At 38.9% G+C, this 14,557-nt stretch overlaps 1 long non-coding RNA gene across 7 annotated transcripts in view; it reads left to right on the top strand.

The window, feature by feature from the left end:
• Positions 1-2,680: 2,680 nt before the first annotated feature.
• LOC143665306 (uncharacterized) overlaps positions 2,681-14,557 on the top strand; it is a 174,409-nt gene continuing 162,532 nt past the window's right edge. For all 7 annotated transcript variants that reach the window (XR_013166860.1, XR_013166861.1, XR_013166859.1 and 4 more), the window contains exon 1: positions 2,681-2,788. This is a non-coding gene — a long non-coding RNA (uncharacterized LOC143665306). The remainder of the gene's footprint in view (positions 2,789-14,557) is intronic.

Genomic DNA, 14,557 nt, shown 5'->3' with positions numbered 1-14,557 from the left:
ACAAACTAAAGAAATTATATTTTTGTTATTGTCAAGTGTAAATTAGTGTATAAAAACACTACTGCTAAGACAAACTTTCCAAAGGACAGTTTAGCAATATATTCTAAAACTCTTAACAATGTGCATACATTTGACTCAGTAAATCTTTACAAGAATTTATCCTGAGGAAATAGCATGAATGTTCCATGACGAATTTATGTTTGAAGTACTTTGTTACAATAGTAGCAATGTTGAAAAAAAAATAGGCTGTTTGTCCAAAATACGAAATGTTTTATACAAAATATGGTGTAGTCATAGAAAAGAATAATGTAAAGTTTTTAAAATTTTATGGAAGAAAGATATTTATCTGCATGGGCAAATGGTCATAATATATTTTAAGGAACTAAAGACAAAAAAGTAGATATAAAAACCTTATTTATAAGCACAACTGTTACATACACATGTATCTATGCAACATGATAATATCAAGGGATCATAATACAATTGATGTTGCATGCAAAATGACAAACTAAAAATGCAAATTTTCAAAATAAATGTTTGACGGAGGTGTCACTGTCATGGAATGAAAGACTTTCACCTGAGGACTCTTGACCCAGATGTGAAGCAGAAATAGATCCAGAGAGTGAAAGCAATGTTTTTGTGAACAAAGTTGAGTTTTGCTTTGCTTTCTCTTTTGGACAGTGCTTTTCTTGAGCTGTGACTCCCAACACGCCCCCTGCATGTCCACTGCCTCCAAACAATCACAGGTGCTCCAGGGACCCAGCAGGTAGTAGAGAGGCAACCCCTGGGTTTAAGGGGACACTGAGCTGTTGTTTGGAACATCTGAGGAAGACGCCATGGCTCTTGGCCTCAAGCAGCCGGGTAGAAAGAAGATAGCAACATCTGGGAAGTAAACCTTCCTGGCCCAGGCTCGAGAATGTGAGTTTAGGGGCCACAGAAAAAGTGTCTAAAGATATTGTAAAAATTTCCCAAGGAGATTAACTGGAAGGTTCTGTGAGGTGTGGACTGCAGGAAAAACTAGGCTTGCTGGAGAGTCACCTGGAAGAAAATGTGCCTAAGAGCTCTGCAGGAGCTGCAATGGGAAGGGCAGGTGAGAGGGGCTTCTGAAGTACCCATGAAGGCACCCATGAGAGACACAGGCAGAAATCAAATGCACTCATTTCCACAGAAGAATGGGCCCACCTCCTTAGTTTCGTCTTCCTGAGATTAAATCTGATGGGTCAGAACTACAATCACCGAGCAGTGGGGAGGACATACTCTAAACAGAGAAAGAGAAGAGAGAAGCTGCCCACCTCCAGTGGCCCTCACTGTGGGGAGGGTAGAGGAAACCAATGTTAAAGTAAGTTCACACTTTTAATAATTTTCTGGGACTATATAATTATTTGAACCACTAAACGAGACAGTGTTTACAATACAAAGCGACTGAAAGTTTTTTAATATCTAAGAGTGAGCCGAAAGGATTTGTAGGCTACAAGAGTCCCCAGTTTCATCAAGGGATAAGGGAAAATCTAAGTACAAAAGTTACATTATTATTATATACCACAAGAGAGAATGGTTTTATATGCCATGCATATTAGATTTATATATATGTATCTAATAATACAATATATAGGTAAATGAGTGTGTTCACTGTGATAATTATGACTGCATTATTTTTGTTTTGGTATGTATAAAATACCCCTATAAGGTGCTTATTAAAAGTAGAAACTTGTTAACCACCATTTCATCTAATTCAGCTCACATGAGAAATCCTGCACAGTCAGTGTGAAGTGGTTTAAAAGTTAGAATTTTAGAGAAACAGATTATGTTATCATTCAAGTTTGGTCCAAGTGGATGAATGCTGACATGTAGGAGAATTTCTTTCCAGTAAGCCCAATTTGTTTTGAGAGCGAGAAGTAGTTAAAACATATTTAGGACACACTTCGCACCACAAATACTACCTACAAGCACACAATATATCAAATTCAAGTACACTGGCTGCTCCTGTCAGTTAATACGGTCCTTTGGAAAACCAGCCAGAAGGATAATTGCCTCTGAAAACCCAATTCCCTAATGAGCTCATTCCCTGAGGGATGGAAGCAAAAGCTCAAATCAGTAACAGCTATTTGCTGAATAAAGGCAACCTTTGGTGTTGGCCGAGTTCATCCTGTCTTCTTGCAGTGACTAAAGCTGGGTACTTGGGTATAAAGGGATTAGAAAAAAATTGCCTGTTTGAAAATCTTGGAGGCATAAATTTGCTAATAATAATTACTAACTAAATGGCTAAAAAATAAGATTAGAACCAATTCTTTTTAAAGAAATCAACCTTAATTGTTAATATTTATTTGTTTGCAGAACTGGTATGTGCTTAGGAACAGTTGATCGAGTATTTTGCTATGTGTGCTTCTCTCCAATCCCATTAAGTTGCATATCAACTCAGATACCCTATCTTTTTAGATTTCTTAAATATAATTGGCTCAAACTCCACGCCAACTCCAGTGGAATCCCAGGACCCAGGCAATCTCTCCAGGGATTCTGAAGAATGAGGAATAAGGAGGATGTAATGAGCATTATGGTCCATAATGAGCAAATACAGCTAGCAATGATTATGAAAAATGCTCATTACACCCTCCTTATTTCCTGATTCTGCAGAATCCCTGGAGAGATTGTCTGGGTCCTGGGATTCCACTGCTGTTGGCGTGGAGTTTGAGCATTCTTACATTGCTGACCTAGTGTTCTATCACATTAACCCTGTGGAATTCATCTGCTCTTCCCTGACTCCATCCCAAACATCACCCAAGGCATAGAGGTATGCAACCAAAACACCAATTTAGTGTGAGAGAGGGATTTTGCATCACCATGTGGTTTCACTCTTGCCTCTGCCTCAAGGTCCCTTCCTTCCCTTTCAGGTTTTCCTCCTTATCCTCAGGCAATTTCTAAATCTTTTTGCCATATTCAAAGCCTTTTTAATACCTCTACCAAAAGGAAAGGACCAATAACTCCAAACCCCACAGTTTAGCAAACAGAACAGCAACCTTTCTGTTATCTCTCTCCATCATTTTCCAGGAAAGTGGGAGAAAAAGCAAATAAATTGATTTCCCCTTTAATTTGAATTAGGCGAACTTCTTTTCAAAAGCTGGTTGGCAATAGGGTGGTGCAACAGTGGCTCAGTGGCAGAGTTCTTGCCTGCCATGCCAGACACCTGGGTTCGATTCCCAGAGACCGGGGCGGGGGGGGGGGGGGGGGTGTAGGGGGAGAAAGAAATAGGAAAAAAAAAGTCAATTGGCTGAAGTTAGCTGTGGTTAAAATTTAAAAAATATATTTCTTTTCTTATTTTCACCATATACCTTACTGCATATTGCAGTCTTTTTCGTCACACTGGAATAGGTACAGAACACAATTGCAAGTACATTGGCATACTTGCCAAATATTTCATTTTCTCTCTGTCTTTAGCTCAATCTTGCCTTTATGTGATCCCCCTGTTAATTTTTTTTCCTTTTCCTGATTCATGTTCTTGCATCAACTTCTTTGTGTCTTCTTTGCTTCTTCTTATGCCTTTCTTCTGTCCTCCATCTTCATCTCTATCTCTTACATGTCAAAGTTAAAAAATTTTTATTTGAACACAAGCCGTTCTTAAATTCACTGACCAACTTCTCTATTTTCTCAAACTGACTATACATATGTACTGAAACCAATTACCGTTTCAGCAACTCTTACCATGTATTAAGATGCTTAAATTTATCATTACAGAATTGATATTTTACATGCAATGTTAAATATATTTAAATATTATATTATTGCAATAAGAAATCTCAATTGATTTCTGTTTAGATATATCTGTTTAAAATTTTTATTTAAATAAAAACTCATCCTTATATAGGAAATATTTTGTTTATATTTTATCTCTATAGTCATAATGAAGTGAACTTCTTCATTATTTGATCCATGAATAGATTTATATATTCTCATATTATATTAATAATTCATTTAGCAGGTATCCCAGTGTACTTGCAATGTGTTCTGTACCTATTCTAGTGTGAAGAAAAAGACATTGCAATATAAGAATTAAATAGAGCTATGGGCAAGATATTTAGGAATGATGGAGAAAGAAACAGCTTGCATATAATAATAATGACAATAATTAACATATTAAAGACTTCCAGGAAATTAATATACTATTTATTCTGTTTTATAGATGAGGGGAAAATGTTCTCTGTGGCTTAAATGATTTATGTAGATTTATATATTGAGAATATTGTATAAAAGCAAGATTTGAAAACTTGCCTGACTGCAAAATCCACTAACTTAGAAGCATATTATATTGCGTTTATTTAAAAATTGCACCTTTATATAGAATATGAGAATGTATTCATTTGAATTGCAGGCATAAATCAGTTTAATTCAATAAAAGCAATTACAAAGGAAATATTCACCTGAACAATATATTTCAATCCCTTCTGATTGAAAGAAACCTCTTCTTTGCTTGGTGTATACCACATAATCATTGACAACTTCTGCTTTTGGGTCAGATGAAATTTCTTCTAGACGATTCCTTTTGAAATATATTTGGTGCTTATTTCAATTATGGAATATAAAAATAGAATGCATATCTTCCTTAACTATGAACAACAATGCCATACAGTGGAAGTGCTAAACATACAAACACAGTAGTATTCAAAGGGGGTTTCCAAGCAGTCTAGGATAATATTTAGACAACTCTTTACAAGAGAATTATAGAAAGTCTTAAGTAGACAATTCACTGTCTTTATATCCTGGTTAATTTAAAAATCACTCAGGATACATCACCACTTCTTTACACTTTAGCCCATTCTAGCACTGAACTGGGAAATAGTCATCAATAAATCAATGGGCTATGGATTAAAAATTTATTTTATGTGATTGATGCTTGTTATAAAGTTATTTAATAATTGAAATTGATAACATTTAAAGTTGTTCAACCAGAAACTTACTGTCACTTATTAAGAATTGAACCACCTAAATGTATGATCTAAAAATTTATGTACCTTAGGTAGAGACCATAAAACCAATACTATCGCTTATGTCATGCAAAAGTAACCACACTGAAAGAGGGGAAGTGACATCACCAAGAAGGCAGTGTAAGATATTCTAATAAATGCCACCCTTAAGAAATAGCAAATAAAAGGCAGTGACAATTGTCTTAAAACTCGGAATGACAATGGAATGCTGAATTGAAAAAAAAAAACAAACCTAAAAATGATAGGAAAGTAACAGGACAAATGTACTGGTCTGGATCCTATTCCAGCTCTGATCTATGTGGCAGTTTGAATCAAGGCAGAGATTCCCCAGCCTGGGCACTTTCTAACATAAGTTTCTGATGATGAATCCACTTCCATCCATGACAGGGACTTGGCAGCCTTCAAATATTCAAACACATGTTCCTGAGGCCCCTACGCCAGTGAAATATTTTGACAGTCTGTTCATGTTCACTGCAGTTCCCTGAAGCCAGATTGACCCACACTGGCGCTTTGGTGATACATATTCTCAGACTGGGTCCCAGGATCTGATTAAGCATGGAATTAAACAGAAATAGTGGGTAACATTATACATGGGCTATATCTGGGTCTATGGATGATAGACTCAGGATGCAGATCTGAGACTGCTAACCTAAAAGTTACCAGGGGCAGAAAAACTCTGTAGAAAAGAAGATGGAATCACTGAACAGTAGTACTGGCCCAGGGCTCAACGTTGATGTGAAAAGGTAGATGAGAGAGTGGAACTAGAGCTCAACTGACCACAGCTGCCAGGGAGGAAAAACTGTATCAAAACCAAAAACATATCTCAAGGCTCTGAGAGGAGGAGCTGAGGTGAGGAAATCCTCTTCTGAAGGGGAAACAGGCACACATTGTGGGATTTCTTGAAAGTTACTGTGCGCACCCATGGCAAAATGCAGACTCAGAGAACTCCAAGAAAAATCAAACTGTTAAACATGGGTGGTCTAAAGTTTCTGTATAAATTCACCTATGCATTCAAAAGATCCTTAACACGTAGCCAATCCGCACTAAAACCTTAGGTAAGAGGAAGAAACTGACTTCCATCAAAATTATCAAGTGCCCAGACATAAAAAAAAAGATTACAACTCATACAAAGAAACAAGAAGAACTCAAAGAAGCAAATTAAAACCACAAAAGTAGACAGATATTGGAACAACCAATCAAAGACATTCAGTCAACTTTCCCAAATAAATTTCAGCAAAGTAAAGGAATACATGGACATAGCACTAAAGGAAATCAAGACCACAGTGAATTATCAAAAGATGGACTTAGAAATTTAAATAAAGAACCAAGCAGAATTTCTGGGGATGAGAAATAAAATAACAGATCTTAAAAACAGATCAGAGGAATTCAATAACAGACTTGAACAGGCAAAAGAAAGAATCAGTCAACTAGAAAACAATAAACAAATGAAATCATACAGTCTGAAGAGTAGACAGAGATAAGAATGAAAAATAGCGATCAAAGCCTAACAGATTGGTAGGACTATATGAAGCATTCCAATATATGCATTATGGGAGTCTCAGAAGATGAGAAAAAATAGAGGTCAAAAAGAATATTTGAGAAATAATGGCCAGAAACATTCCAAAATTGATAAAAAAAAAACATAATTATGCACAATCAGGAAGACCAAACTAGATATATTCTAAGACATGTCGTAATCAAAACGTCAAATATCAAAAACCAAGAGAGAATTCTGAAAGCAGCAAGAGAGAAATGATTCATCACATACAAGTAATCCTCAGTAAGATTGTGTTAAGTTTTCATAGGACCATGCAGATTAGAGGTTAGTGGTAAGATATATTTAAGATACTGAAAAAGAAAATTTGCCAGCCAAGAAATCTGGAACTGGCAAAATTGTCCTTCAGTAATGAGAGAGAATGTAAGGCATTCAATTAAGGCCCAGACTTAAGTTTAAGACAGTCACTTCTGGAGTTCATCACCAAGAGATCTGCCATACAAGAAATGATAAAAGAAGTTGTTCAGGCTGAAAGGAAAGGACAGCAGATAGTAGTTTGGAACTGCACAAAGAAATAAAGATCTCCGGTAAAGGTAACTATATGGGTAAATACAAATCCCAGTATTATGTAGTAGTATATGGTATGCAACTCTACTTTTTATTTCATATAAGATTTAGAATACATTGCATAATAAATAATCATATTTCTATATTATGCTGAATTGGAAAAAGTATAAAGAGCTAATGTATGATGGAAACAACATAAAGAAGGGGATTAGAAGGATATAGGAGCAGAGACTGTTTTTGCTACTGAAGTAAAGTTGGCATAATTTCAAACTCAATGTTTATAGATTTAGAATTTTAAATACAAACTTTAAGGTAACCACAAATAAAATATTTAAAATATTTATAGAAATGGCTTTAGTAGGAGGGTGATGTTGGTCTCACAGAATGAATTAGAGAGCATATTCTTCAACTCTGGGGAAGAGTTTGAACAAAATTGAACTTAAGTCTTCTCAGAATGTTTGGTAGAATTCCCCTGTGAAGCCATCTGGTCTTGGGCTTTTCTTTTTTGCGAGGTCCTTTATTAGGAATTCAATCTCTTTATTAGTAATTGCTTTGTTGAGATTTTCTATTCCTTCTTTTTTTTTTTCTTGAGTCTATATTTGTAGTTTGACTGTTTCTAGGAATTTGTCTCTTTCATGTAGTTTATATCTAATGTATTGGCATACAGTTGTTCATAGTGTCCTCTTGTAGTTCTTTTTTTTTTCTTTTGCATGCACAGGCCCAGGAAATCAAACTCTTTTTTTTTTATTATTTGTCAGTACAGCTAAAGGTTTGTCAATTTTATTGATCTTTAGAAAGAATTAGTTATTGGTTTTTGCTGATCCTCTAAATCACATTTTTTTCTCTATTTCATTTATTTCCAACCTAATCTTTGTTATTTCCTTTCTTCTGCTTACTTTGAGTTTAACTTGCTCTTCTTTTTCTAGTTCTTCCAGTTTTGAAGTTAGGTCTCTGATTTGGAGTCCTTATTCTTTTTAACGTATGCATTTAGAGCTATAAATTTCCCTCTCAGCCCTACCTTTGCTGCATCCCATAAATTTTGGTAAAGGTTGTATTTTCTTTTCCATTTGCCTCAAAACATTTCCTAATTTCACTTCTGATAAACTCTTTAATACATTGGTTATTTGACTTCTATGTATTTGTGAATATTCCATTTCTTCCTGTTATAGATTTCCAGCTTCATTCTAATATGGTCAGAGAATATACACTGTATGATTTCCATATTTTTAAATGTATCAGTACTTATTTGGTGACCTAACACATGATCTATCTTGGAGAATGATCCTGGTTGTTCTAGTTTGCTAGTTGCTGGAATGCAATATACCAGAAATGGAATGCCTTTTAAAAAGGGGAATTCAATAATTTGCTAGTTTACAGTTATAAGGCCGAGAAAATGTTCCAATTAAAACAAGTTTATAGAAATGCCCAATCTAAGGCATCCAGGGAAAGGTACCTTGGTTCAAGAAGGCCAATGAAGTTCAGGGTTTCTCTCTCAAGTGGAAGGGCACATGGTGAATACAGTCAGGGTTTCTCTTTCATCTGGAAAGGCATGTGGCAAATATGGCATGATCTGCTAGCTTCCTCGTCTAGCTTCCTATTTCATGAAGCTCCCCAGGAGGCATTTTCCTTCTTCATCTCCAAAGGTCGCTGGCTAGTAGACTCTGCTTCTCGTGGCTATGTCATTCTTCTCTGCTATCTCTGAATCTCTCACATTCTCCAAACTGTTTCCTCTTTTATAAGATTCCAGTAAACTAATCAAGACCCACTCAAGTGGAATCACTCTTGACTGAGTCACATCTCCAGGGAGATGATCTAATTACAGTTTCAAATATACAGTACTGGAGAGGTATTAGAAAAAGCAGCTGCCTTTACAAAATGGGATTAGAATGAAAACATGGCTCTGCTAGGGCACATACATCCTTTCAAACCAGCACATTCCACCCTCTGGACCCTAAAAAAAAAGACACGTTTTCCCCATATACAAAACACATTAATTCCATCACAATATCAGAAATCCTTAAGCCATTTCATTAGCAATGAAAATGAAATACAAAGTTAGATACAGTACAGACTCCTATCAAAGTTAGCTACAGACATGGTCTGTTCTAAGGAAAAAAATATTCACTGGCTCTGGACCTGTAATACTCAAATGAGTTGTTTACTTTAGAAATTGGCAGTCCCAGCCTTTCCAAGGGCCTACACAGAGGCCTGCCTCTCTCTGAGTGCAAACTTGGGGGACATTGGGGAAACCACCTTTTTCTCAGCCCCAACCTCTTCAAACATTGGGGCCACACCCAGGCTCTCTGCCATCTTCGGGGCCCACACTCAACCACACCATATGGTGGCAGCCAGGCTCTCCCCAAACCCCAAGGAATGTGCTTCACCCTCTTCAAGAACTGAGGCAGCATGAATTTTCCACTGCAACAAGGTAGAAGGCCTATTCTCTACCTTTGGGGCAAACTCAATCTCTCCAGTGCTTAGGTGGGTCTCCTGTCCTAGCCCGAGACTTCTTGACTTCAGACCTCAGTCTCCATGGCTTTGCCTCTGAAGTTATTTTCCTCTAAGGTATCCCTCCTCTGAGACCCCAGTACACACTGGCAGCAGCTCTGCTTATACATGTCCCACAGCACTGTCTTTGGCTTTCTATGCAGTAACCTTGGGTCATGCCCATCAGACATAAGCAGTTTCCACAAATCCTTCCTGGACAACTCCATGTCCAATTCTGGCTTCCTCTGAAATGTCTGGCTGGTTCCACATTTGGTCAAACACTCGTGTGGGGCACTATTCTCTGGGGTCTCCCTTACGGAAAGCAAAGAATTTTCCAGAACATCAAGTTTCTGGTTTCTTTTTACCCAAGAGTTCATTTCTCAGCTTATCTCTGCCCTGTCGCATTTCACTATAAGCTATGAGGAGAAACCAGGCTGCACTTTCCACATTTAATTTGGAGATCTCTTCTGCTAAATATCCAAGTTCATGGCTTTTAAAATCTGCCTTCCAGCCAAAGTCATTCGTCAATTTTGCCAGATTATCTGCTATTTTAAAACAAGGATCACCTTCCTTCTAGTTTGCAATAACATGTGCCTCATTTCTGTCTAAGGCCTCATCAGCGATATCTTTAGAGTCCACATTTCTATCAACAGTCTCTTCAAAGCATTCTATGACTTCTCTATCAAGCTCCTCACAACATTTCCAGAATCTTCCTCTTATCCATTTAAAAAGCTGTTCCAACATTTTTGGTATTTGCAAACTACAACAACACCCTATCCTCCAGTACCAAAATCTGTTCTAGTTTGCTAGCTGCTGGAAGGCAATATAGCAGAAATGGAGCGGCTTTTAAAAAGGAGAATTTAGTAAGTTGCAAGTTTACAGTTCTAAGACCAAGAAAATGTCCGAATTAGAACAAGTCTATAGAAACATCCAATCTAAGGCATCCAAGGAAAGATACCTTGGTTCAAGAAGGCTGATGAAGTTCAGGGTTTCTCTCTCAAGTGGAAAGGCACATGGTGAACACAGTCAGAGTTCCTCTCTTATCTGGAAAGGCACATGATGAACACGGTCAGGGTTTCTCTCTCATCTGGAAAGGCACGTGGCAAATATGGCATCATCTGCTAGCTTGCTCTCCTGGCTTCCTACTTTATGAAGCTCCCCGGGAGGCATTTTCCTTCTTCATTTCCAAAGGTTGCTGACTGGTGGACGCTCTGCTTCTCGTGGCTATGTCATTCTTCTTTGCTCTCTCTGAATCTCTCACATTCTCTAAAATGTTTCCTCTTTTATAGGATTCCAGTAAGCTAATCAAGACCTGCCTAAGTGGGTGGAGACACATTTCCACCCAATTCAGCTTAACAACTGCTCTTGATTAAGTCACATTTCCAGGGAGATGATCTAATTACAGTTTCAAATATAAAGTTCTGAATAGGGATTAGAAGAAACAGCTGCTCTTACAAAATGGGATTAGGATTAAAATATGGCTCTTCTAGGGTACATATATCTTTTCAAACTGATTTGCTTTAGCAAATCAGTACATCCCCTGGTACCTGGTATGCAGCTATTGATCTGGCAAATGCTTTTTTCTCAGTAGCTGTTAGCAAGGACCACCAGAAACAGTTTGCTTTCAGCTGGCAAGGTCAGCAATATACTTTCACAATCCTACTTCAGGGGTATATCAATTTTCCACCCTTGTGTCACAATCTTGTCCACAGGGAACTTGATCATTTCTTCCTCCCACAAGACATCACACTGGTCCATTATATTGATGATATCATGTTGAATGGACCTAGTGAGCAAGACGTAGAACTACTCTAGACTTACTGGTAAGGCATTTGCGTGTCAGAGGATGGAAGATAAATCCAACAAAAATACGTGGGCCTTCCACCTTAGTGAAGTTTCTAGATGTCCAACGGTGTGGGGCATGTTGAGATATCCCTTCTAAGGTGAAGAATAAGTTACTGCATCTGGCCCCTCCTACAACCAAAAAAGGGGCACAATGCCTAGTTGGTCTCTTTGGATTTTGGTGACAACATATTCCTTATTTGGGCGTGCTACTCCAGCCCACTTATCAAGTGACCAGAAAAGCTGCTAATTTTGAGTGGGGACCTGAATAAGAGGGAACTCTACAACAGGTCCAGGCTGTTGTACAAGCTGCTCTGCTACTTGGACCACATGTTCCAGAAGATCCAATGATGCGGAAAATGTCAGTAAATGTCAGAGATGCTGTTTGGAGCCTTTGGCAGGCCTCTATAAGAGAATCACAACACAAACCATTAGGGTTTTGGAGCAAAGCCTTACCATCTGCTGCAGATAACTACTCTCCTTTTGAGAAACAGCTTTTGGTCTGCTACTTGGCCTTCGTAGAGACTGAAGGCTAAACCCTGGGCCACCAAGTTACCATGAGACCTGAATTGCCTATTATGAGCTGGGTGTTTTCTGACCCACCAATTCATAAAGTTGGGCATGTGCAGCAGCACTCCATCAAAAAATGGAAATGGTATATACGAGATAGGTTCAGAGCGGGTCCTGAAAGCACAAGTAAGTTGCATGAGGAAGTGGCCCAAATGCCCATGGTCTCAATTCCTGCCACATTACCTTCTGTTTCCCAGACCAGAGCTATGGCCTCTTGTGGAGTTCCTTACAGTGAACTGACTAAGGAAGAGAAAACTCAGACCTGGATTACAGATGGTTCAGCACGATATGCAGGTACTACCTGAAAGTGGATATCTGCAACACTATAACCCCTTTCTGTGGTGTCCTTGAAGGACAGTGGTGAGGGGAAATCCTCCCAGTAGGCAGGACTTTGAGCAGTGCACCTGGTTGTTCATTTTGCTTGGAAGGAGAACTGGCCAATGGTGCATTTGTATACTCACTCATGGGCTCTTGCTAATGGTTTGGCTAGATGGTTGGGGAACTTGGAAAGACCATAATTGGAAAATTGGTAACAAGGAGGTCTGGGAAAGAGGTATGTGGATAAACTTTCTAAGTCAGCTAAAAACACGAAGATATGTGTGTCCCATGTGAATGCGCACCCTAGGCTGCCTTCAGCAGAGGAAGGATTTAATAACTAAGTGGATAAGATGATCTGTTCTGTGGATACCAGTCAGCCTCTTTCCCCAGTAACTCCTGTCATTGTCCAATGGGCACATGAACAAAGTGGTGATGGTGGTAGGGTTGGAGGTTATGCTTGGGCTCAGCAACATGGACTTCCACTCACCAAGGCTGACCTGGGTATAACCACTGCTGAGTGTCCAATTTGCCAGCACAAAAGCCCACACTCAGCCCCCAATATGGCACCATTCCCAGAGGTGACCAGCCGGCTACATGGTGGCAGGTTGATTACATTGGACCACTCCCTTCATGGAATGGGCAGCGATTTGTTCTAACTGGAATAGACACATACTCTGGATATGGGTTTGCTTTCCCTGCATGCAATACTTCTGCCAAAACTACCATTTGTGGGCTTACAGAATGCCTTATAAAATGTCATGGTATTCCACACAGCATTTCTTCTGATCAGAGAACACATTTTACAGCAAATGAAGTGCAGAAATGGGCACTTTCTCATGGACTTCTCTAGTCTTACCATGTTCCCCATCATCCAGAAGCAGCTGGACTGATAGAAAGGTGGAATTGCCTTTTGAAAACTCAATTACAGTGCCAACTAGGTGGCAGTACCTTGAAGGCCTGGGGTAATGTTTTCCAGGAAGCTGTGTATGCTCTGAATCAGTGTCTGCTCTATGGTGTTGTTTCTCCCATAGCCAGGATCCATGAGTCCAGGAACCAAGGGGTGAAAATGGGAGTGGCACCACTAATTATTACCCCTAGTGATCCACTAGGAAAATTTTGCTTCCTGTCCCTGTGACCCTGAGCTCTGCTGGTCTTCAGGTTTTAGTTCCAAAATGGGGAGTACTTCCACCAGGAGAAACAATGATTCCATTGAACTGGAATCTAAGACTGCCACCTAGTCACTTTGGGCTACTCATGACCCTGGATCAACAAGCCAAGAAGGGGATTACATTACTGGTTGGGGTGATTGACCTTCACTATCAGGGGGAAATATGACTACAACTACACAATGGAGGTAAAGAAAAGTTTTCCCGAAGTATAGGAGATCCCCTAGGGCATCTTTTAGTACTACCATGCCCTGTGGTTAAAATCAATGGAAAACTGCAGCAACCCAATCCAGGAAGGGCTACCAATGCTTCTGAAACTTCAGGAATGAAGACTGAGGTCACCCCACTAGGCAAAGAACCATGACCAGCTGAAGTGCTTCCTGAGGGTAAAGGGAACATGGAATGAGTGGTGGAAGAAGGTAATGATAAATATGAACTATGACCACATGATCATTTACAGAAAGGAGGACTACAATGCTGTTTTGTTCACGTTAAACTATTTAAGTTGTAAGATATCAAGTTTAAGAATGAATATTACCCAAGGACTTGCACCCTATTCTGAAGAAATTTAATGTGTTTCTGGTTATATGCAGGACAGTTTAGTATTGTTAGGTGAGGGGAAAAACGTGTCTTTTATTGTTTTCTATTTAGAAATTAGCTATGGTTTAAGGTGATGAGTATAGCTGCCAAGTTGACAAGGGTTGGGCTATCATGGTCAGGTTCATGTGTCAACTTGGCCAGGTGGTGGTACCTGTTTGTCTGGCTGGGCAAGTGCTGGCCTGTCTTTTTCTATGAAGACATTTCATAGAATTAAATTATAATCACGTTGGCTACATCCACAGTTGATTCCATTTGTAATCAGCCAAGGGGAGTGTCTTCTTTAATGAGTGACACTTAATCCAATCACCGGGAGCCTTTTAAGGGGGATTCAGAAGAGACAGGCTGTCTTCCTGCCTTGGCCAGCAAGCCTCTCCTGTGCAGCTTGTCCAAACCCTCTGTTGGAATTATCAATTTCACAGCCTGCCCTACAGATTTAGGACCCAATTTTCCCATGGTTACATGAATAAATTTTATAAATTTTATATTTATGAATGTTTCCTGTTGATCCTGTTTCTCTAGAGAGCTCTAACTAATAC

The sequence above is a fragment of the Tamandua tetradactyla genome, chromosome 21 (assembly GCF_023851605.1).
Source record: "Tamandua tetradactyla isolate mTamTet1 chromosome 21, mTamTet1.pri, whole genome shotgun sequence".
NCBI lineage: Eukaryota > Metazoa > Chordata > Mammalia > Pilosa > Myrmecophagidae > Tamandua > Tamandua tetradactyla.
This window is presented reverse-complemented; position numbering and strand designations above follow the sequence as displayed.